This window comes from Heteronotia binoei, chromosome 9, assembly GCF_032191835.1.
Source record: "Heteronotia binoei isolate CCM8104 ecotype False Entrance Well chromosome 9, APGP_CSIRO_Hbin_v1, whole genome shotgun sequence".
In the NCBI taxonomy this organism is placed as follows: domain Eukaryota; kingdom Metazoa; phylum Chordata; class Lepidosauria; order Squamata; family Gekkonidae; genus Heteronotia; species Heteronotia binoei.
In genome coordinates, this window is record NC_083231.1 from 37,651,653 (window position 1) to 37,677,888 (window position 26,236).

The following is a 26,236-nucleotide window of genomic DNA, read 5'->3' on the forward strand; positions in this document are numbered from 1 at the left end:
AGAACTGTTTCAAGAGCCTAAAGGATATCCATCAGTTCTCAGATACCAAAGGCAAATGGACTTTTGATGTGGTAAAGCTCTGTTTGAACCTCTTTTTAGAATTTCACCACTACCCCTCTCCCCACACCTTTAAAATGCATTTATACATTTCCATTCCACTTTCTTTTTATCTTTTTCAATCTTGATACTAAAATTTCACTGTCCTAGATCCACTACAATTAACCATCAGACTTTTTTCATTTTTACTGTTAGCTGAGTATCCAGTTTCCACATTGCAGGGAGAAGACAACAAATCTGTTTTGCCAGCAGAGCAGCCATGATGTAGTGCAGTGTTTACCATTTGCAGGGTCGTGACCCGGTAGCGGGTCACAGAAGCCTCACTACTGGGTCACAAGAAAAGCCAAAGCTAGCCCTGCCCCATCTCTGTGTTTTGCAGACTGGGCTGCCTTTCCTTCTTTCTCCCTCGCTCCCAGTGTTTGAGAGAAAAGCTAGCATTCACTGGCACTTTAGACTCATGAAGTGTTCTTCAAGGTATGAGCTTTCATGTGCCTTGCAGTATGTTCTTTTGGGGAGATTTCCCCCGGAGGTCTGGGCGGCAAAGAAGGGTGTGTGTGTTTTTTTCAGCTTGGAGGGGCGGGGAGTGGCATTCCAGTAGCTATTTTTTTTTACCAGACAACCCCCGGGCAGAATTTTTGCTGGCTGGGGTCATCTGATGGTGCAGAAGGCTTCCTTCCTTCCTTCCTTCCTTCCTTCCTTCCTTCCTTCCTTCCTTCCTTCCTTCCTTCCTATTAAATTAATTAAACAAAATTAACCTCCTCCTGTAGATATTAAAAAGGATGAAAGTAGTTCACTGGCTATCTGCACAACAGGTTGCTTTTAAAGGCATGGGAAACATAGCTAGTAAAAGCTGCAAGTCCCTCATAAATATTCTTTTTGGGATAACTGCAGAAAAGCTTGTATGAACTTCATATAACTTGAAAATAATTCATTAATTGAAGTACAATTCTCTGCTACTTTTCACAGCAATTTCCCCGTGTTTCAACCAAAGAAAAGTATGAAGAATAGCTGTCAAAAGATTTTCTTGAAACCAAGCAAGCTTGATTGTATCTTGAGGCAGGGTTCCAGTAGTAGCAGCTGAAGGAAGGGCCTACTAAATGTATCAGCGTATTTTGAGGCAGAGCAGCAGCCAGGGCCCAGTGTGGGTAGTACATAGTGCTGGCATTCCTGATGGCAATGGCAACAGCACTCCCAACTGCATACACTGGCTAGTGTTGTTGAGGAAGGGATGTGTAGGTGGTGCAGGCAATAGAACATGGGCATGAGGAGTGCTTGCAAGCTGGAGAAGAATACACAAACAGATAGGTGCATGTAGGTGTGGGGGTGAAAAGAGAGGACCACCCACTTTCCATCTCGATTTTGACTCAGAATGAGTTTCGGAGAGATTTTTCTGAAAATGAATTTACTTCTGAAGAAGAGGCAGGTTTGGGGGAGTGCCCTGGAAGTGACATCACAGGAGAAGGTGGAGTTTTGGTTCAGTATGCCTTGAAAGTGACATCACTTGGTCCTTGACACCACAGGAAATAACATAATTCCTGTCTCCCAGCTCCACTCCCAAAGTCTCCTGGCTCTACCCCCAAATTTTAATGGGCCATGAAGGAGAAGTGTAAAAATAACCGGGTCACGGGAAAGAAAAGTTTGGGAAACCCTGATGTAGTGAAAGGCTGGGGGGGGGGGTGCTGTCTGTTTTTTGTTTTTGTTTTTTTTTAGACAAAGCACCGCGGAGTTCAAGTGGTTTAGAACAAGAGACACAATGAAAACAACTTTTATGATTATAAGGGATTGGTGCAAGGGCTACACACGGTTTTTAAAAGGTTAAATGAGCATTCTTGCTAAAATGATACAGTAGGACCATTAAGCCCCCTAATAGCTAAACTTAAAAAACAAAAACCTTTAAACAAATTTTCATAAGACACCATAAACACACTTCAGATTCAATCTATGGAGGAGTTTTGTTATATTTAAATACATTTCTTTTTTTAAATTTAAAAATGGCTATATGAAAGAATAAATTCAGTTTAAACAATTTCTCAAAGTTGTAGAAGCGAAAGAACATTAGAGAAGCCTTGCTGAGCCAGACCAATGGTCCATCTAATTCAGCATCCTAACCACTGGGAAGCATGCAGAAAGACCACAAGTAGGGATTGAAGGACTTCCTCTTTTCCTAGGAGCTGGGATTTCACAGCTACTCATCTTTTGGACATATAGGTTTTATCTGGCCATTCTAGCAATGATGGGTCTATCCTCTAGGAATTCATCTAATGCCCTCTTTAAGTCACGTAACATCATCAGAGTCTCTCTTCTGACGACTCTACTCTCTAGCTCCAACTGGCTAAAAACCAAAACTGTTTTTCTCCAACTGGCTAATATTGTCTTAGTCTGATTTTATATTTTTATGATGATTTATGGTCGTATTGTGGCTAAGGGTGCTACAGTTAATACAACTATTTACTGTTGCTTAAACACAAAATGACTAATTACTTAGATCTGGAGTCCTCAATATGTTGCCCATCTTGAAACATCTGGAAAGTGTTTTTGGAAAGTGAGCAGGGCGAGGTCGGACTTTTATACAGCAAGGCTTCTGATTGGTTGTGCAGCTCTTTTTTTTTTAAGTGCTTTGGCAGCAGCTGCACCACAGCAGAAGCATCTTCAGTTTGTGGCTGAAGGTAAGCTATGGTAGCAATTTTGAGGCTGGCTCCACCTCCTGCTGCAGTCATTTTGTAGTTGGGCCCTCCACACTGCATCAGAATCCCAAACAATGTTGGGGAGTCCTAACTTAAGTCATATGAAGAAACAATTACAATTTATATTGAGTTAGACTGGGGTGGGGGCTGATCAGAGTCAAGACAAAATGGGAGGGGCAGTTGCCAAAAGGCCTGATTTTGCCACTCTATCCTCTTGTTGCCATCAAGCCTTCATTTCCCCCCCTCATCCATTCTTATATGGGTGGGACTAGGTCTTTTCTGCTAGTAACAGGAGACCAACAGGGTTTTATTCAGGGGCACACTTACTGGGGGAAATAGCCTTTTTAAAAAAAAAAATCAGAATCAAGACCTCTAGAGATATTGCAAGCTGAAAAAGTGATCCTGACATGCTAATGGTCTCAAAAAAACCAAAACAAACTATAGTAGATCCTCACTATTCACATATTTCTGATCTACAATTTCATTCCACAGCTTGACTATTTGACATGGTTCCAGTATGTTTTTACTGCGACTGTGCCATTACCATAATCATTATATTTGGTAGGAAATTTGATTGCTTTTCACTGGGAGGCAACAGATCCTGCCTCCCAGGATTCAAAGATTTTGCCACTAGCAGTGTTCCCAGGAATAGATCCCCTGTGAATGAAAAGGATACTCTATAAATTAGAATTTTGTCCATATGGGCTGTTCCAATAAGATAATTGGCCTATATAGGATTTCTAAGTCCCCCCGGCCTCCGGTAACTCTAGAGTAACGCTAGAGCGTCCAAAAAAAGCAGGTGTCAAGTTGCACCTTTAAGGCCAACAACTTGACTCCTGCTTTGTTCCTCTGAATATAGATACCTATCCTGTTTCCTTATTTGGAAATATTCCCAGAAGCCTCAATCAAGTAAGATACCTGTATCCCAATCATGTCCCTTCCCCTCATTCCATGCATGATTTTTTTTTTTGGGGGGGGGGGGGGCTTTGACTCAAGTATATTGCACTATAATTGGAGCCAGAATCTTCACTGAAAATGCTTTAAACCATCCATGCTTCTATCAGACTTCCCTTTGAACTACCTTTTCCATTATTTGCTGCTGCTTCCCCTAACTGACGAACCAGATATTTGTCAGATCTGCACAGACGGAGAACCATAGCCATTGCTCTATCCTCTGTAATGTTTTTGCATTCTCTTATTGGTTGAGTACTTGCATGTTGTGTGTAGTTCCTTTGGATATTTGACTCCTCTTATGAGCTTTCTAGTATAGGAGATTATTTCATTTTAATTTTGTTTCATATTAAATTTGCAAATTTTCGATCCAGCCCACCTCCTTGCATTGCAACCCTCAATGAACTTTTTTTTTAATGTTTTCATTTTGTCTGGAATCTCAAGATAACCTTCCAAGCTTATATTGTCACCATGCCACTTTGTTAAACATCCTTTATAGATGGGACTGTCAGGTAGCACCTGGCAATTTAAGGAGGGTTGTTGGTGGCAGCATCCCAGGAGAAAAAAAAGTAAAGGCCACATCTTACAGGGAGTTCTGAGCATATAGTTTCTGGAAATTCCTACAGCTACCTTTGTCACGTCTAGGTAGCTTGGGGAATATCATCACAAATTCTATGGTCAGAATTTCTGTAACTAAACAAGGCCCTTTTAAAATTTGTCTCCTCGAGACAATCGCTCTCCCTCATCTGGCCCCAGTTTCTACCTTCCAACCAGTTGAGCATTGGTTGGCAAGAGCTGCAATTACTTGGAGGTCTCCTGTCCTGCCATAAACAGGCAAATGGGAACCCCATTTACAGACTTTTGTGTGGGTCACACAGGCTGGGATCATTCTTTTAAAGTACGTATAGCTTAAAGCTTTTTTACTATATAAATTAAAGGACATCCTTATATTCAGGATGTTCTAGTGTGGATCAGGGCTTGAGCTGGAATGCACACATGTTTATATAAGAACATAAGAGAAGCCATGTTGGATCAGGCCAATGGCCCATCCAGTCCAACACTCTGTGTCACACAGTGGCCAAAAATTTATATATATATATATATATATATATATATATATATATATATATATATATATATATATATATATATATATATATATATATATACACACACACACACATATATACACACACACATTGTGGCTAATAGCCACTGATGGACCTCTGCTCCATATTTTTAGCTAACCCCCTCTTGAAGCTGTCTATGCTTGTAGCCGCCACCACCTCCTGTGGCAGTGAATTCCACATGTTAATCACCCTTTGGGTGAAGAAGTACTTCCTTTTTCCGTTTTAACCTGACTGCTCAGCAATTTCATTGAATGCCCACGAGTTCTTGTATTGTGAGAAAGGGAGAAAAGTACTTCTTTCTCTACTTTATCCATCCCATGCATCATCTTGTAAACCTCTATAATGTCACCCCGCAATCGACGTTTCTCCAAGCTAAAAAGCCCCAAGCGTTTTAACCTTTCTTCATCGGGAAAGTGTTCCAAACCTTTAATCAGTCTAGTTGCCCTTTTCTGCACGTTTTCCAATGCTATAATATCCTTTTTGAGGTGCGGTGACCAGAATTGCACACAGTATTCCAAATGAGACCACACCATCGATTTATACAGGGGCATTATGATACTGGCTGATTTGTTTTCAATTCCCTTCCTAATAATTCCCAGCATGGCGTTGGCCTTTTTTATTGCAAACGCACACTGTCTTGACATTTTCAGTGAGTTATCTACCACAACCCCAAGATCTCTCTCTTGGTCAGTCTCTGCCAGTTCACACCCCATCAACTTGTATTTGTAGCTGGGATTCTTGGCCTCAATGTGCATTACTTTGCACTTGGCCACATTGAACTGCATCTGCCACGTTGACGCCCACTCACCCAACCTCAACAGATCCCTTTGGAGTGCCTCACAATCCTCTCTGGTTCTCACCACCCTGAACAATTTAGTGTCATCTGCAAACTTGGCCACTTCACTGCTCACTCCCAACTCCAAATCATTTATGAACAAGTTAAAGAACGTGGGACCCAGTACTGAGCCCTGAGGCACCCCACTGCTTACCGTCCTCCACTGCGAAGACTGCCCATTTATACTCACCCTCTGCTTCCTATTAATTAGCCAGTTTTTGATCCACAAGAGGACCTGTCTTTTTACTCCATTACTCTCGAGCTTGGAACTTTATCAAAAGCTTTCTGGAAGTCAAGGTAAACAACATCTATTGGGTCTCCTTTGTCCACATGTTTGTTCACCCCCTCAAAGAACTGTAACAGGTTAGTGAGGCAAGGTCTTCCCTTACAGAACCCATGCTGAGTCTTCCTCAATATCTTGTCAGTATTCCAGTTTCTATATGATTATTGATTTTCCAGGAATGATTATGATTTTCCTGGAATGAACTCAAAGTGGGATAAACCCCTCACCAGGACTGAATGTCAAAAGAGATCTTATTCTAATTCATAACAGACTTGGGGCAGAAGTCCCAAATACAAATTTTATAAAATTGAGATTTTGTTGCACTGTAAGTCCTTATTTAAGTAATTTTCAAAAAGAAAAAGACAAAGTTGTCAAAGGCTTGATACAAAGGCTCAAAAAACCCTGTTCACGTAATGGAATTTAGTGCATTTACTAACTAAAAAAAATAATGAACTTGACTAGGCTCTAAATAAAATGTCATTTAAGTTACTACTAACTGTGAGTACACACCTGTCTCTTCTACTAATAAGGTTTCCATTGGTAAAAGAGAAAGTGTTTTTTTGTCTAGTAGCCTCTCTTCACTGTAGTTTCCTTTCTGTGCCACATAAATTTTTTCAGTGGAGGTTTCCCAAAGTCTAGTCCTGACTAGGAGTCTGCAAAACAAAACAAAAAGGCACTTTTCAGGCTCAGTATATTGAACCTGGAAAATATTGTATTTTTTAATATTCTAGAACCCCAACACCAGTATGATATTCAGATTAAGGAAATATTCAGGGAACCTGAATGCTTTTGCTCCATTATACCCTATAGGGACCATTATAATCAATGGTTTCCATAGGGTATACTGGAGAATCAATCTAGAGATATTTGGGGCTCTGGGGAGCTGTTTTTTAAGGTAGAAGCACCTCCTCAAAAAACATACCACCACCAAGTCTCAAAAAGATTGGACCAGCGGATCCAATTCTATGGGCCCCCAAAGAAGAGAAAAGCATTTAAAGGGTCAACAGTCCCTTTAAGCATTTAAAGAGACTGTGATAGGCCCATAGTCATGGGAGGGGGCTTTGGGAGCCTTATGCCAACTTCTGGGCATGGTCTCATGAGTTGGGGCCCCTAACCAGCAGCCTTCACCCCTCTTTCTCCTCCCTTCCTGCAATCCAAATTGCACACAAGAGATGACAGGAGCAGTCAGTGGGCCTCCCCGTGCCATTTAAAGACCCCACAAATTATGCAATCAAGTTTCCTGCATTTGGGGAAAATGAAGGGGTCAGCACACGCAGAGTGGCAGGGTCTTTCAATCACGTGGGGAGGCATGCAACTGCTCCTGCCGCCTCTCCCATGGAATTTGGGGGACTCCACACCTTCCCTTCTGGCCTCAGTCTCTGCTGCAGCTTGAGAGCTGCTTCCACAACAGCCAGCTCTGGCAGGCCTCCCTACACAATTTAAAGACCCCGCCAACAAGGTGGTCAGTGGGTTCTTTAAATCGCATGGGGAGGTTGCAGTTGCTTCTGCCAACCCTCCCATGTGATTTGAATAGCTGGCAGGGGTATCTCTCAAATCCCTGCCCCCACTGGCAAATCCAAATTGCATGGGAGATGCAGCAGAAGAAGCCAAATGCCTCCCTGAGTGATTTAAAGACCCTGTTAACCAGTTGGTTGGTAAGGTCTTTAATCACGCAGGGAGGCCCACCAGCTGCTTCTGCTGGCCCTCCCGCATAATCTGAATCACTGGTGGAGGCAGGGAGACTGTGGCGGGATTTTTTAGGTGGAAGGGGACTTCTTAAATTCCCACCTAAAAAATTCTAGCTATAGCCCTGGACTGCAAGCCCTTAAAATGCCTTCAGAATTCAGTTGCTGTGGAGTTGCACAGCTTGGAGATGGCATCTAAAGAGAAGGACAATGATCCCTTTACATGCCTTTTAAGTTTGACTATTTAGCAGCCTTTTTGAGATTTTCGGGGCTTGGTCATTTTGGATAGCTGAACACTACCCCAAATTTGTATCTGGCTGAAACGATATCAAAAAAAGGTATTTTCTGGAGGGGGGCCCTCAGATTTAGACGTCCTGATGGCATCACTGATCAGATGTAGACATAAATCACATTGTTCTCAAATAGTATAGCCTATTCTCATGAATTACCATATTTTATACATACACTTGGAATCAATAGCAGTACAGTCTTCACAGGTATGACCATATTAACTTTGATTATCTTTGACTATGTGAGGGACTAACATGCTTCCTGAGAGGCAGACCACACTTTTCAGAATATTCCTGATATAAGAACATAAGAACATAAGAGAAGCCATGTTGGATCAGGCCAACGGCCCATCAAGTCCAACACTCTGTGTCACACAGTGGCAAAAAATGTTATATACACACATACACTGTGGCTAATAGCCACTGATGGACCTGTGCTCCATACACTGTGGCTAATAGCCACTGATGGACCTGTGCTCCATATTTTTATCTAAACCCCTCTTGAAGGTGGCTATACTTGTGGCCGCCACCACCTCCTGTGGCAGTGAATTCCACATGTTAATCACCCTTTGGGTGAAGAAGTACTTCCTTTTATCCGTCTTAACCTGTCTGCTCAGCAATTTCATCGAATGCCCACGAGTTCTTGTATTGTGAGAAAGGGAGAAAAGTACTTCTTTCTCTACTTTCTCCATTCCATGCATTATCTTGTAAACCTCTATCATGTCACCCCGCAGTCGACGTTTCTCCAAGCTAAAGAGTCCCAAGCGTTTCAACCTTTCTTCATAGGGAAAGTGCTCCAGCCCTTTAATCATTCTAGTTGCCCTTCTCTGCACCTTCTCTAAAGCTATAATATCCTTTTTGAGGTGCGGCGACCAGAACTGCACACAGTACTCCAAATGAGACCGCACCATCGATTTATACAGGGGCATTATGATACTGGCTGATTTGTTTTCAATTCCCTTCCTAATAATTCCCAGCATGGCATTGGCCTTTTTTATTGCAAACGCACACTGTCTTGACACTTTCAGTGAGTTATCTATCATGACCCCAAGATCTCTCTCTTGATCAGTCTCTGCCAGTTCACACCCCATCAACTTGTATTTGTAGCTGGGATTCTTAGCCCCAATGTGCATTACTTTGCACTTGGCCACATTGAACCGCATCTGCCACGTTGACGCCCACTCACCCAGCCTCAACAGATCCCTTTGGAGTTCCTCACAATCCTCTCTGGTTCTCACCACCCTGAACAATTTAGTGTCATCCGCAAACTTGGCCACTTCACTGCTCACTCCGAACTCTATACTTGACAGGTTGTGGTTGATTTTTCTAATTTTTACGTAGCCCTCTTCCAAAAAAGTCTATTCATGCTGGCTATTTTTCATATGAACTTACAACTACAATCAGCTTTTAGATAGCATTATGTGTAGATTCTTTCTATGATTCCTATTTTTTTTTTAATTTCTAGTTCTATTTAAACAAGTTCAGACAGTGGTAGAATGCAATCTTACCTACATGGTATACACTAAAAACAAATGGAAATAAAGTATCTGCAAGAACACAGTACATTCACGTTTTTAAAAGAAAAAAATTATCAGGGCTTCTTTTGAATGTATTTTACCCTAATTTCTCCCACAGAGGGATGAAACAATTCAATTGTAAAAAGTTAATCACAGGAAAAAGCCACTCTGCACAAAGTAAAGCCTATTAGCTATTTCATAAAATCAATACATCTGATATGGCAAAGAACAAAAGACCTTACAAAATAACAAATGTGAAAATGAAATGTATTTATTTAGCACTATGTCAGTTACAAACATCTGGATATTAAATCCATACATATGTTACCATTTTGTCTGAATATCTACACCCAAATAAATGCGTTCCCATAAGGAACAATTATAAATATTATTCTGGTAATGGAGAACAAAAAGTGAGGGAGCAGTTTATCCTCCCATACAATCCTCTTCCTTTACTCAATACAATATAATAAAATATCCTAATTGCAATAACCTTTGTGCAACTATTCATATATTCTAATGAATATTTACAAAATATTTTAATTCTATGTTAGACAGCCTTTAACAAATAATTTCACTCCGAAAGCAAAAGTTTAGCATTCGTAAATGCTTTCAGTAGAATATTGTCTGATTCCATTATTATACCTCAATGTGATTAGAAGGTATTCTTTCACTGCCACCTCTTCAGTTATTAAATTAATAACCTCTTCAGTTATTGAACTGAATAACTTTCAGTTATTGAAAGCTGTACATCTGGTCATCTATCCCTGATGGAGGCCACGGCGGGCTGGGCATTGGAGTACCCAAGGCTTCTGATCTTGGGAGACTTCAATGTTCATGCCGATGACGCGGCCTCCAATTGGGCGATGGACCCGGTGTCATCCATGGCGACACTAGGACTCTCCCAAATTGCTACAACGCCCACTCATCAGGCAGGGCACATGTTAGACTTGGTCTTCACGGCGGGAGTTTTAGTGAACGATATTACTGCTAAAGCAGTGCCATAGTCGGATCACTATGCCTTTAAGTCTCATGTGGATGTGCCATCCCAAGCCTGTTTAGGCGGCGAGCGTATTTTAGCTCGCCCGCGGAGCCTGATGGACCTGGAACGGTTCCTGACGGCACTGCGGGATCCCTGGCCCCCCGGTGATTCCTTAGATGATCTGGTGGAGTCTTGGAATGATAGGCTCTCCAGAGCCATCGATGAGATCGCACCTAGGCGTCCTCTGTGCCCTCATTTAAAGCCAACACCTTGGTATAACCAAGAGTTGCGGCAATTAAAACAGGGACTCAGATGACTAGAGAGGCAATGGTGGTGTACTCGAGACAAAGCAACTCGAACATCTTACAGAGAGAGTATGAAGTCCTATGAGATGGCAGTCAAAACTGCAAAGAAAACATACTTTGCGGCTAGGATTGCGTCTGCAATTTCGCGCACGGCACAGCTGTTCAATATAATTCGGAGTCTTACAATGCTGCCACAAGGCAGACCAAATTCTGACAGAAGGGCATTTTCCAACACCACTTAAAGAGGCGGTGGTCCGTCCCCTCTTGAAAAAAAACAACGCTAGACCCGGCCAAATTGGCACATTAATGGCCGGTCTCGAATTTGCCCTTTTTGGGCAAACTCATCGAGAGGGCAGTGGCGATGCAGCTACAGGGTTTCCTGGAGGATGCTTCCATCCTTGATCCCCATCAGTCCGGCTTTCGCCCAGGCCACGGGACGGTGCTGGTTGCCCTGGTAGATGACCTTCAACAGCAACTGGATCGGGGCAGCTCGGCGGTGCTGATGTTGTTGGACCTATCAGCAGCGTTCGATATGGTTGACCATTGGTTACTGACCTGCCGCCTCGCCAACGCAGGGGATCCAGGGGTTCGCCTTACAATGGCTTTCCTCTTTCCTTAGGGGTCGGGGACAAAGGGTAGCGATTGGGGATGAATTGTCCCAGAGACACACGCTTGATTGCGGAGTGCCTCAAGGGGCAGTGTTCTCCCCGATGTTATTTAACATCTATATGTTCCCCCTTGCCCAGATTGCCCAAAGGTATGGGTTGGGTTGTCATCAGTATGCTGATGACACCCAGCTCTATCTGCTTATGGACAGCCGGCCTGCCTGCACTCCAGAAAGGACCGGACGTTACAGGCCGTGGCTAAGTGGCTCAGGCTGAGTGGGCTGAGGCTAAACCCAGTGAAGACAGAGGTCCTTTGCTTGGGCCGTCGTGGCCCGGGAGGGGAAATCCCCCTGCCAGTTTTTGACGGTGCGCCACTGACAGCGGCGCACAAGATCAAGAGTTTGGGGGTACTATTGGAGCCTTCCTTAACAATGGAGGCTCAAATAGCAGCCACTGCTAAGTCCGCATTCTTTCGTCTTAGGCAGGCGAGGCAGTTGGCTCCTTTCCTGGAACATGACGATCTAGCAATGGTGATTCATGCTACGGTCACCTTGAGGTTGGACTACTGCAATGCCCTCTACATGGGGCTGCCCTTGTGCCGAACCCGGAAGCTGCAGTTAGTGCAGAATGCCACTGCCCTGCTGTTATTAGGGCTCCCAAGATGGGAGCACATTCAGCCGGGGCTCCGGAGTCTGCACTGGCTGCCGATAATATACTGAGTCCAAATAAGGTGCTGGTTATTACTTTTAAAGCCCTATATGGCCTAGGACCTGCCTACCTTAGGGACCATCTCTCCCCACATGTTCCCCAGAGAGTAGAAGAAGAAGATGAAGATATTGGATTTATATCCCGCCCTCCACTCCAAAGAGTCTCAGAGCGGCTCACAATCTCCTTTACCTTCCTCCCCCACAACAAACACCCTCTGAGGTGGGTGGGGCTGGAGAAGGCTCTCACAGCAGCTGCCCTTTCAAGGACAACCTCTGTGATAACTATGGCTGACCCAAGGCCATTCCAGCAGGTGCAAGTGGAGGAGTGGGGAATCAAACCCGGTTCTCCCAGATAAGAGTCCGCACACTTAACCACTACACCAAACTGGCTCTCCATTACTGAGATCGGGCTCTCAAAATCTGCTTGCTATCCCCGGGCCAAAGGAGGCCCGTCTGAAATCCACCAGGGACAAGGCCTTTTCTGTAACGGCTCCTTGCTGGTGGAACCAGCTGCTGGAAGAGGTGAGGGCCCTGCCGGACCTTGGCCAGTTCCACAAGGCCTGTAAGACAGCCCTCTTCCGGCTGGCCTATAATTAACTGGCATTAGAAATTCTATAGAAGGTTCAGTGTAGTATTTTGATAGATCGCTGTTTAAATGTTTTATTATTTTACTGTTTTAACTGTTGAAATTGATGTATGTTAAATTTAAAATTCTATGTTATTTATATGTTGTGAGCCGCCCTGAGCCACTTCGGTGGGAAGGGCAGGATACAAATTGAAATAAACTTAAAAAAAAAAAAACTTTCTTATAAAGGTGCCACCACAGCACTTTCTACCATCCTGAATTCTTGGAGGGGTCAGTCTGCCATTTATTTCCAGTTAGAAGTCACCAATTGTAGATATGAGATATTTTTCATTTGTATTACCATCATCACTGTTCCTGCTAAAGAGGAATATGGTCCAAGGGCCATATTAATGTATGATACCAACCACCATGGTCTACAGAGTTTCCAAAATCATCATAACGACATGGGAGAATGTCACTGATCTGACAGAGGACTTTAACTTGGTGTCCACCCTATACTAACCCTTGAAACAGCCTCCAGGCTCAATTGCTAGGCTGTAATCTCCATACTAAAAATATAAAATTCCAAACCTATTTATGTGTTTTTAGATTTGTTTCAATTTTTTATCAGTAAGGCACTGATGTTGGTTTCTGGGCCTTGAAAACAGCAGAGAGAACATGGAGAGAACAGCAATACAAGCAGAACAAACTGTCTATAGTATTAGTTCTTGCTACAATTGTTAAAATATAAAGAATCATATATAAAGAATCACATATAAAGAATTTCCATAAAACCACTGCATAGTTACAGTATTCAAAGACTTTAAGGTTAGCTAAGTAAAGTTCATACTAAGAAATTATATTTTGCTTTGCTACAATAATGTTATTTTAGATAACTCATGATTCCTCCATCTCACCTATGAAACAAATGTCCTGTTTCTATGTGTGTTTATTCAGAAGCAGGCCTAACAAGATCTGATAGACATTCCCACGTAAGAATGCAAAGGACTGCAGTTTAATGCAGCACATATTCATTTCTTAGGACTCTCCAATAAAATCTGACTTGCTTTCAATTATGGTTTTTAAGGTTTTTAGAGTTCTCTCTCTATTGGACTAGAGAGCTTTCATTCGTATGTATAAAATATATACATATATATTCACATATTTTCCCTGTCACAAGCAGGGGAATGGTGGGTTTGAAAGCCCAAAGGCTGCTCCTACTCTGCGCAGGCATAATGCAGGGGCAAGGAGAGAATACTGGCTAAGCAGACCTTCTGAAAGGACGAAGTTGTAATATCCAGCAATGTACCAAAGAACCCAGAGCTTTTTTTGTAGCAGGAACTCCTTTTAATATTAGACAACATATCCCTGATGTAGCCAATCCTCCTGGAGCTTACAGTAGACCCTGGAATGTAAGCTCTTGAAGGACTGACTACATCAGGAGTCTGAGGCCTAATATGCAAAGGAGTTCCTGCTACAAAAAAAGCCCTGGCAGTACCACAAGGATAGGAACAAGCAAACAAGTCCAGAAAAACTGAACAACTTTATTTTGTGTTGCTTTTCAAGTTACTGGCATCAGGTCCCTGCAATCCTGCTCAAAATGCTGTGCTATATTTGCTGTACTGTTCATAAAATAATGATGAATGCAAGACCCCTTAAATGATTTAATTGGGATTTAAACAAAAGAGCTGCTTCATAATGAAAGACAGAAGGAATATTTATATTTGTGATCAAGATAAAATCAAAAACAAAAATGAGACTACGTTTTCCTAATTGCACTATTTATATTGTAAAGGAACTGTGGCTGCATCTGGAAAAATATTATGGTGATCAGAGATCAAATATACATTTGTCTTCAAATGAAAACAAGTCATACAAAACAGAGCATATGAAATATAACCCAGGTACTTAACTATTTCTCTGATGACAACAAACATCCTGCCAGATTTTGCTTCTTTTCTGTCCCAGTGATAATTACATCAATAAGCCTGATTCAGCAGATCTGCAGCTCTCCCAAACATTAATTAAAACAATTTTACCGCTACCACTGTGATTTTTCAAGGACACCAAAAATACATTCAAAATCTGAAGAGCATACATCATCAGATCTGATATGTGAACCTCAAAATTAGAAATCTATAATTCGAGGAAAACATAATACATTGTGTTTAGATGTGTTTGTTCAAGCATATATATATATATAAGAATACATCTTAACCAATGGAATTTAGCAACAATATTTTTGTAGCAGAAAAGGCAAATTCTGCAAAAAAAAAAAAAAAGATCTCTGGAAGCTCTCTATGATTACTCTGGAATGAATCTAAATATAAATGCTCATATTAAAGTAGCTTCCAAAGCAATATTCCTATAGCCTCTATTTTCCTCAGTGCATAACATGCAATACTTTCCCCAGTAAAAGCATCCTTAAAAATTCTCTGTAAGTATCGTTTTGCATAAAATGTGTTATACATATATTTCAATCTCAGATTATTTCTGCTGTAAAAAGTGTTTATAACCAATTCAATTAACATCTTTGCTTTCTTTTGCAAGGTAGCAGTTTGATTTTGAATCAGTAAATGCCAGAAGATTACCTTTGGCATTTTGTCATCTCCCAGTGCATTGTACAAAACCTAAGTATAAAACAGTATCTGCACATATGCATTCCAGAAATAACACTGACGTTACAAAAGCTCTCATAAATAAGTAATAGATTCGATTCCAAGCTAGTTTGGGTTGTTACACAAAGAATCTTATTTGAATTAATGTACAAAAACTGCATTTGAAGCAGAGAGCACTGATACATATACATAGGCAAATCAACTCCCCAAAAAACTAGAAAATGAAGAGAAAGCTTCTCTCTACACATCCTTTAGCTGAACTAGAACAAACCAAAGCCTGGTTTATCCACTTACTTGTGTGGTACCACATGGTGGAAGAGTAGGCATCCAACCTGTTCTACCATATAAGTAACTTATAACACACAAAGGAAGTCCACGTAACCTACATACAAAGCTGTTCAAATTGAATAATTCTTTCATCTGAAATAAGGGGTGGGTGGCTCATAGGAGTTGGACTTTCACTGCCAAATAATAAATTACAACACATACATGACATAAGGACTGCGTTTATGCCAAATATCCTTTCATTGCCCAGGTTAACAGCTATTTTGACATTGTGATGCTTAGAATTTACTGTCTGTTCTGTAACCAGTCCATCAATTCCGGTCTTTGGAAACATAAATCAGATTTCACATAAACTAGTATAACATGGCAACACTACTTACAAAGCTTCTTGAACAAAGCTTGTAAACACTAAGTTGTGAAAAAAGTTTTCTCCCTAGATTCAAGACAACTAACCGGCCAGAATTGCTGTAGGGCCTGGAAAAGTTACTGCCACAGTTCAGTTTGCACTTGATTATCCCAGATGGTGTGGCCTAATATACTAATGTGTGTGTAACCTAATATGCTAATATTAGGGAATGTGGTCTAATATGCTAGTGAGGTCCTGCTGGGCTTTTTCTACAAAAAAACCTCTGGACCTATGCATTTGCCTAGGGCAGCGGGCTGTGTGTGTGTGTGTGTGTGTGCCAGATCAGGCTCTCTTCACATGACTTCAAATAGAAAGACAATTATCTATTAATTTTGCTGGCTTGAATCTCCCTTGGCAGAGCACTGTTTTTTTAAGTTGATAATTTTTTTATGGCCCGTGAATGATGTTATAAATATCCATATGGCCCCTGGCAGAAAAAAAGGTTCCCCACCCCTGCTTTGGAGTATAGATTGTTTACAATATTGCCCTAATGGGATGTCTATTTGAATAATAAACACACTATCTTTGGTGAACTGTTCTTTGGTATTATCTTGGAAGCTGAAAAACACCACTAAATAATGTACACAGAGAACCAACGTATTAACTTCTGCACAAGGTAGTCCCCCGTGCAAGCACTGAGTCATTACTGACTCATGGGGTGATCAGGCCCGGCACATCCAGTAGGCAGCAGTAGGTGGATTCCTGGGGCGCAGGTCTCAGGGAGTGTGCTGGTTTAGGCCCTCCCTCCCACCCTTGCTCCTGGGACTGGGAAAATATGATGGCATGGTGGCACACCTACACACTGGCCAGCCACCATGGCTCCGCCTCCCATCTGTGCTTCCAGCAGAGACATGGGAGCAAAGCTTCAGTGGCTGGCTAGTGTGCACGCTCTGAGCTATGGGTGCCAGGCCACCGTGGTCGCACTTGTGTGGTGGGGAGGAAGGGGAGTGGCAGCAGAGCCTTGTCTGGGGCACCAGCCTTGTGCCATTACCCTAGCGCCACCCCTGGGGGTGATGTCACATGGGTACTCATTTTACCAACCTCAGAAGGATCGAAGGCTGAGTGTCAACTGAGCCAACTACCAGAACCCAGCTTTCGCCAGGATTGAACTCAGGTTATGAGAAGAGCTTGGACTGAAGTACTGCAGCTTACCCCTCTGCACCACAGGGCTCCTTATTCACAAGGGTGGATGCAAAATAACCAAATTTCAATTTCTGTAAACGTGAGAAGTTTCACTAAAGAGGAAGTTTTCCTTATTAAATTTTCCTTAAAGGAAGTAAGGTTTTTTTCAAAGCCCACCTACACTGGAACACTTCAGCCTGACTTCGTATGTGTTATCACATCAACAACAGGACTAACACAATATTTTTCATGTCATAGTTTCTATAGTTTGCTTTTTAATACTTATAAAGCTGATGTTCTGCAATAGCCTTTGTCCTGGTCTCATTCTCGGCTTTCAAGTTTGTACGGGGCAAGGAGCAAGCAGGGAACATGCAGCTCTGCTCCAGAGATCCCACTGCAGAATCTGGGAAAAAGAGACATCACGAGGAGCCCCCCCCCCCACAGAAGGGAGGCAAGTGCTAAGTGAGAAATCGGCCTAAGACGACTCTGTGTGTGTGTGTGTGTCTTTTCCTGCTGCCTTCAACTTTTTCTAGTATTGTCTTTTCCAGTGACTCATCTCCTCATAATGTGACCAAAGAAAGATAGCCTCACTTTGGTCATTTCAGCTTCTAGTGAGAGTTTAGGCTTGATTTGATCCCCCCATCAAGTTGCAGCTGACTTATGGTGACCCCATAAGATTTTCAAGGCAAGAGATGTTCAGAGATGGTTTGCCATGGCCTGCCTCTGCATAGAGACCTGGTATTTCCCCTTCCAAATAGTGGCTAGGAGCAGTGGTCAGACTAACCTGGGCTATCCATGTCAGGGTAATCTAGTACCCACTTTTATTCCCCCAGATAAAATATTTTAAACATACTCACATGCCCTTAACAATGCTTGGGAATAATGAAAGTAAATACTGGTTGTTACTAGTAAACAAAGCTCTTTCACCAAAGGGTTGACCAAGCATCCTCTGTGAACATCCTACCTTAAATTAACATGTAAGGTAAAAGCAGTAAAGTGCAAACACACGGAGTGAATACCTTGCATCAATGCAATCAGCAGCACAGAAGGACATTTTAATACCATCCAAAGCACAGGAGGTTTTTTGCATCTAAAAAGAGGGTGCCTTAATATATAATATATAAAGCCTCCAGGGGAAGCTCTTATGGCAACTTGCACTGGCTGTCCTGAGTGACATAATGATTGTAATTAAATGAAAGCAAGGTCTGAAGACGAGTTTCAAAATTTGGATGCTTCCACCGAGAACTGATGACAAACTGGAGGATGGATGTGTGGATCTCCAAGTAGAAGTGATTGAACAGTGGCAGGCAGGAATTTTTCCAAGGATTTCTGTAACTATCATGTATGCTTTATTTAGTCTGTGTACAGTCTACATGAAATATTGTATTTATGGAACCTGCACTGAAACCATGCATAGATTTGATAAACTTATTAATGAGCATCCTAAGACAGAAACTATTAATTTCCTTTGTTGTTAATACTTGACAATTTCTATTAACCTCACTTTACATCAAAATCACTTATCAAACATGACCATATTTAGATTTTATAGTCCAACATGAATGTATTATATGGCACATCAGATTTTGAATGATCATATATATTTGTTAGCATGAATCTTACAAATTATGCAATAGTCAAAGCACAATTTCAGATAAGATAAAATCTATAACAATGTGCTTTGCAGTTCCTCCAATGCTGAGTCTTGTGACATGTTGCAGTAATTTTTTATATTTTACCCAGGAGAGATATCTGAACCAGCAAAAATGTATTGGCCTCAAAGGACCTCTTAATAGTTTCTTATGCTAGACCATTTTCCTTCTGATTGATAAATAAAATTAAGTACTTTTTAGTAGCTAAACTTCTCCTTGAAGTTGGTACCTGAAATATCAAAGTGTACTGCATAATTCACCTAATGAAAAATAATGTTCCCTTAATTTATGTTATTCGTTAAAATCAAAAACAAACGCCAAACTTCAAAAGAGCCAGAAAAATGAGCACAGACCTGCTATTCCTGTTTAGTAAAGCATTTATAAACATAACAGATTTGAAATCTGTAACCTTAATGTTCAAAATAATTTACTGTTTTGGGCAAAGTGATGCTTATTATCGTAGAGAATGCCTACCATTGTTTACTAAAACTTGGTGTTGCCTTCTTACTAACTTGAAACAATTATTTACAATCCTAAACAAGGTTACACCCTTCTAAACCTTATGAGAATATATATATAATAACTCCACTGCAGAAGAGTTTACACTTAGAGATCAACTTGAAACAAACACTTGCCAAGTCTAAAATGTTATGATGTCAAAGTATCTAGAAATATCTTTATAATAACTGTTGAAAGGTTACTATCAGCTTCTTCTCAAGGGATGAGATGATAAAACTTCATATGTGAATACCTTTTCTCTCCTGCCATATCAAACCTTCATCAATCCACACCTTCCTGCTTATCACCCTCCTCAATTTTTCAACAGTAAAGGACAAGAAACATCATCCATCCTAGGTTACATTTCTGATATACACCTTTGCCTTTTCAGATGACAAAACAAAACTTATTTTTCAGCAAAATATGGATATTACCCTTTAAAAATACTACATTCAGGATGGGCAAGGGCAGTCTCAATATCAAAGAGGAAGGGTATCACAAGTCTCAGGGGGGTATTACCAATTGCTGCCACCATTCTGGGTTAAGGGTTCCTCTTGAGAAGACCCAGAGTTCCCTCTCAAGCCCTTCAGGCCGCCTGTAGCTTAGGCCAAATAATACATGTGAGCAGGGCTTTTTTAGTAGAAAAAACCCAGCAGAAACTCATTTGCATATTAGGACACACACCCTGACATCACCATTGTTTCACATAGGACTTTTTTTGTAGAAAAAGCCCAGCAGGAACTCACTTGTATATTAGGCCACACCCCCTGACACCAAGCCAGCCGACAACTGCATTCCTGTGTGTTCCTGCTCAAAAAAGCCCTGACCATGAGGACCGGGCAGAGTGAACAACAACAAAAAGGTTTATTTCAGTGCAATATAAATTAACAAGGTGGATTAACCAGTAAAAGGGTGAAGGGAAAATAAACAAATGCCCTAACACATCTATCTTACAGTCCCTACTCTAATACCAACACTTACCCCCTTGGGTAAGGGTCCTTTCCCCTGCTTTAAGCTCTCCAAGCTACAAGCTCTCCCAAGCTACAAGCTCTCCAAGCTACAGCTTGCCTCCAGCTCAGCCTTCCAGGAAAAGAACACTCCCTTCCTGGGCTTGGCCCTTTTATCTTCTCCTTTCAGGCCCCACCCCTTTCTGGGCCAGTTTCCCTCCAAAACCTTGCTAGCCAATTGGAGGGACAGAGGGAATCCTGGGAAACGTAGGCTCTTTGTAACTCCTAGGCAGGCTTCTCTGGAGCCTGTAAGCCGCACTAGGCCCAGGATCATGACAGAGGGGAAAACAGAAAGAGGAAAGCATACACTCTTGAGGTCTTACAAAATGAAACAAGAGATAATCAGTTTTTTTCTTCATGTCAATAAACTACATTCTGCACATAATCTGTAACAAGCAAAAACAAAGATTAATGGTGGTAGTGGGATTATAGTTTCATAGTGATCCATATTTGTATTTGAATATTGCAGAAAAATCACATTTTCCCACCTAAAGTGGGAAAGAAAATCAGATTTCAGCACAGTTATTTGTGAAATAAGATTATGATTTACCAAGACTCCCATATTTATGATAATTATAATGTAAAATAATTTAAAGTAAACCATTACAGGCCTCTTTATTCTAAACAGATTAATACTGAATAAACTGATATTAGCAAGGGTAATTTTGAAATATTTTATGTATTAATTGGCAAAATATTGATTTCTGAAATGAAAATACCAACGATTTTGTGATAAATGAAAAAATGTAATGGCTTCCCTTATGATACTGACATTACTTTTCAGGATACATTATTCAGTTCTTGGGCAAGGGCACTTTCACAGCTTCAGGAAAATTTTTGATGGGATAGATAATCTGGACCTATTTTAAACTGGATTATCCAGACTAGATTATCTAGACCCATTTTAAAATGGATTCGGCCCTGATTTTGGGACAGAAATGACCTTGATCACCCTGACTGTTTACCTTCACTGGGAGAATGACAGAAGGAGTGTGTTCTTGTTGATTCTCCTGGGTGTCAGTGGTTTTTGACTCCATCAGCTATAGTATCTGTCTGGAGAGGCTGGATGGGCTGAGAGTACGGGGCACTGTGCTTCAGGAATTCCATTCTTATCTGACCTATCTATTCTAGAAGGTGGTATTGCTGCTCAGCCCTGTAGCATTTATGCAACAGGGTCCTGCAGAGTTCTGTTTTCTACCCCAAGCTATTTAACATCTACATGAAACTACTGGGAAAAAGTCATCCAGGGATTTGGAGTGAGGTGTCACCAATATGTGGGTAACACCAAGCTCTATTTCTCTTTAACATCTCAGTCAGGTGGGTTAGTGGAATCTGTGGACAGGGAGACTGGGGAAGGTAATAGAATGGAAAAGCTCCAATGAACTAAAGCTCAATCTAGACAAGGTGCTATTGATTAATGACAAAACTGCTTGAGGACTGTAGAGTCAGCCTTTAGAACATAAGAGAAGCCATGTTAGATCAGGCCAATGGCCCATCCAGTTCAACACTCTGTGTCACACAGTGGCAAAAAAAAATTATACACACACACACACACTGTGGCTAATAGCCACTGATGGACCTCTGCTCCATATTTTTATCTAAACCCCTCTTGAAGGTGGCTATGCCGCCACCACCTCCTGTGGCAGTGAATTCCACATGTTAATCACCCTTTGGTGGAGGAGCAGGTTTGCAGTTTCAGGGTGCTACTAAATCCAAACCTATGGTTTGAGGTTGAGTTCTTTTCCATGGCACATGGCACTATTTATCAACTTTGGCCTGTTTGCCAACTACAGCCATTTCACCTTTAATGGCTTGCTTTTAAATGTTTTTTATGCTGTGGTTTTTTAAAAGTATATAGCCTCAAGCAGGACTCTGAAAAGGTGACATAGAAATATTGTAAATAAATAAATATATTAAAGCATAATGCATAATGAGATGCACAAAACCTGTATTTGTTGCCACAGTAAGTTCACACATTTGATTTTGGTGAACAAGTCTTCAAGGCATATAGGCCAAATAGGCTCTTACTGGAAAAATGCAAATGTTATAATGTCCCAGAAAACTTTTAGCTACTCCCAAACAAACACAATTCTGACACAGGACACAATTGTGATAACAGCAGCATTACAATGGTAGTTAGCTTTGCTGATAATGTAGCAAGACAAATGGATGTTTCTTTACACTGCATTTTAGGTCATCATTATATTATCAATGCATTCCACAGCCTGCTTCATTTTTCCATTGGCTACCTGACTTGCACTTTCTTTAAGATGTGTTATATTTAAAAAACACTGTGCAATTGGTTAATAATGAGATATAAATATAATACATGGTATCAGTGGAAAAACTCCATAACATTTCTCTATTTGTAACATACAACCATAATTTACCTACAATTCATCTAGAATGCAAAAAACGACTTTGCACAGCTGGAACTTTAAATGTAGAAATATATCTCATTAAAATCATCCCCCAGGTTTTCAAAAAAGAAGAGGAAGGCGGGCAGGAAAGAACAAGAGCAGGAACCCTCGTGTCCCCTCCTGCTATCAAATGATTTCAGGGAAGGTGAATGGATGGCACAAAGAAGGAGAAAGGGAGACTAACAAAAGAAAGATTAGGTAACCCAAAAGCTTCAGAAAGAATAAAACAAATCAGAAAAATAGCTGAAATGTCTGAAGTATCAACAGATAAATGTCAAGAACACCCCCATTATACAAAAAGTCTAATGTGTGCATTAGCACTACATATAGTGTCATGTACAAAAATACAATAAACTATGAAGATCAAAATCAATAGATCATGCATAAATACAATCATCTGAATAGTGTAAAAATTAAGCCAAAACGTGTGTCATAAACAAGCCAAAATGGTACTATATGTATCATAAAAAAGCCAACATATTTCAGCGAATAGTCTTCCTAACTGGCATGTATTATCAAACAAATATTGTCAGAAACATATCAGAATACAAAAAACACTGACATACTTCTGATCAGATACAATTAATCTCTCATGATTCACTTATCACCTCCTCATCATTTACAATTCACGATGGACTTGTAAAAGGACCTCATGGTAATCTAAATAAAAACTGGAGGAATTATAAAGCCAATACTTATTTGTAAACACACCACCAGCTTCAATGCAGACTTAAACACTGATTAGATACAGACTTTTTTGTATATGATGGGAAATGGTCTTGAGAATCATTAAAGTCATCTGTCTATGGTGACTGGGTTGGCTAGTGGGCAAGCAAGAGGGAGGTTGATGATGGGATTCTCTGTCAGACTAATAGGTTCTTCACTTTTAATATTATAAACTATCTAAACTATTGACCATGATCATATTGTATAGCAGTAAATTTCATACATTGGATTTGATCCAACCAGCTGTGATGGACTGTACTTTTAAAAGCTTAGAAACACTGCGTAAATAGATGGACTATGAAGGGTTGATTCTTCACAGAGCCAGAGAACCTTGAGTGACAGGCTGCTCCAAGCAATCTGATTGGTTAGCATCACTGGAGTAGAAAAAGACTTCTGAAGTGGATGTTAAGAAGAATTGAGTCTAATTTTAGCCTTAGCTGAGAACAATTTAACACAGAGGGAGAACTGGTCAAAAGTTGGTAAGGAAGTTTGGGAATTAGGTAAAGACTTCTATTTGGGCCAAAGAAAGGGGACCGATCATCCAAAGAGAGAAGAAAATTCCCTACCCAGTCAAACAGGGAATTAGCTCTGAAGAGTACAGAGATCCCTGGTCTGGTGTGGTCAGAAACTGCCTGTAAACGGACTCTTAAGGTCTCTTAAGAGTCAGTTTGGAATTCAAGATGAGTACTGGTGTTTCAAGAGAAGGGGTTTGGGTACTGGAAAGAGTTCACCAGCTTTCTGGAAACCAAAAGAGACAGCGAATACTCAAAGTGTACTAGGGGAAACGTTGGAACAAAAACAAAGTCACTGTGAAAAGCTTAAGGAACTCTCATTAGCTTGAAATATAAGAACTAAAGTTTGTGCATATACTAGCTTTATCTAAGAAAATTCAACCCCTGGTTTCACCTTACCTTTATGTTAAAGTATTTTGTTATTTTTGAATTTCAAAACACCTCAAATGCCATTAGTTTAAGTTAAAGTGACTTCTGATTTTTCCCTCAGGTTCTTGGGGTGAGCCAACAGACAAATATACAAGGTGGGACAGCCAGAGTTCTTCAGCAAAGAAGAAAACACATTACTAGCACAGCTCAGTCAGTAAAGAGAGAGAAAAACAGAGGGAAAATCTTGCCTCTGAGGGAGGGAAGTGGACTGAACTGTCAAACCAGCTTTTATGTTGATGAATCAAGGCTCCATTTGACCACCAAAAAGGCTATGCCATAGATCATGCAACCTACATGAATAAAAGCCATGTGGGATGGGGGCTGTAGTAAGGATAATTGGGTGACATTGAATGGAAAAGCTGCTGGGATCTGACCCAATAATTGTTATATTAAAAAGTAATTTATTTTGTCTTATTGTCAACTAGTTTAACTGGGTGATCTTAAATTCATTTATTATGGAAATGGAAGAAAAATACTTCTCTATCCACCTTTTTCGTATTATATATAATATAAACCTCTGCTGGCTTCCCTTTTTTCTCTACACTAAAATTCTTACAAATGTTAAATCTTTTTTGTACTCCAACCTTGTTTGTTTTCCTAACAAGGACAACCAAAATAAGGGAAGATCATTCCTTATCCCAGCGATGTACAGACTGTCAACACAAGGGGTGTGCCCTTGATCCACATTCTCAGTTTGGTTGCTCAGCAGACATTGTTGGACCACATACTTCTGAATGGCTACAGGTGTGTGTATGAGCGAGTTTAGAGGCATCAGGGCAGCTTGTCCCAAAATCCAGACCTCACAGCATCACTGATCAGATACAGCTATATAAGTTATTTTGCTTAACTTTGTTCTTCCTGTTTCATATACAATACTTATAGCAGCTTAGTGGCAAATCTGCTTGAGTCACATCACTTGCAATCCAGGCTATCATCAGGATAGAAATCCATCCTGAAATTATTATTTAATGTCTTCTCTTTTTATGGGAACATTTTAGCACAGTTATGTATTTTTTGTGTCACTGAAATGACCATATTTGTGTTGTCAACTTTCAATAACAGCCCTGCCCCCATGTTTTTACTGTAATATACAAAATTTTACAGGTGAAGCTTTTCTCTCATTATTTCATCTCCATGCCACAAAAAGCTTTATCAACTACAGCTCTTCAGCTCATGCTACTGTTAGCTATGAAGCAGCATGGTCAATTGGTAAAACTAATTTTGAATGGTTTGTTTCAGAACTATAATCGTGACCTGCAATTGTTACAGAAATCACTCTTTCACATTCTTACTTGGTGCCATATCAAGTCTTAGGAATGGCTGACCTTTGAGCAACTGTGGAAGATCAGAAGTTCTAGACATGATTTTGTTAAGAAACCTAAATTAAAGCTCAATTTCTAATGAGTTAGATGTCTAAATTAATGGCTGGTTAGTCAGGAGCAAGAGCTTTCAGGCTGAATGTGTGAATACAATTCATAAGTGAGATCTCCTGTAGAAGTGCTATTAAATGACGGAACATATTTGTTAATGATGCCATCAGGGCTGGGCAGTGGGAAAGAAGCCCAAGGCCTCAGTTTATGGGTTAAACAGCAGCAACCCAAAACCAAGCTACAGCACATGTCTGAAGTCAGTATAAAGTATCACACTAAGCCTATACTGTGCAAGAGGGACCTTCTTCATGAAAAACATGAATGACATGGCACTGCTTTGTTGAGCAGAATAGCTATAATTAGCACCTGGGTAGCATATTTCTCAATCCAGAATTAATATATTTCTTAACAAGTAATTGGATGGGTGAGAGACATTCTTATACAAAGTCTACGTTCTGCATTTTCACAATATTCTCACAAACATTTCCAGACCGTATGTGCACAAGAATCTAATATTCAAGTCAAAATGGGCACATTTCCCATACCACAATTTCAGTTGTTCTCTATTAGCTACTTTAAGCATGATACATTTTAT

General features: G+C 40.7%; 1 protein-coding gene across 12 annotated transcripts in view; it reads right to left on the minus strand.

Annotated features, from left to right (window-relative positions):
• Nucleotides 1–26,236, minus strand: part of TENM3 (teneurin transmembrane protein 3) — a 721,265-nt gene that overhangs the window by 412,133 nt on the left and 282,896 nt on the right. The gene's annotated exons all lie outside the window — the stretch shown is intronic.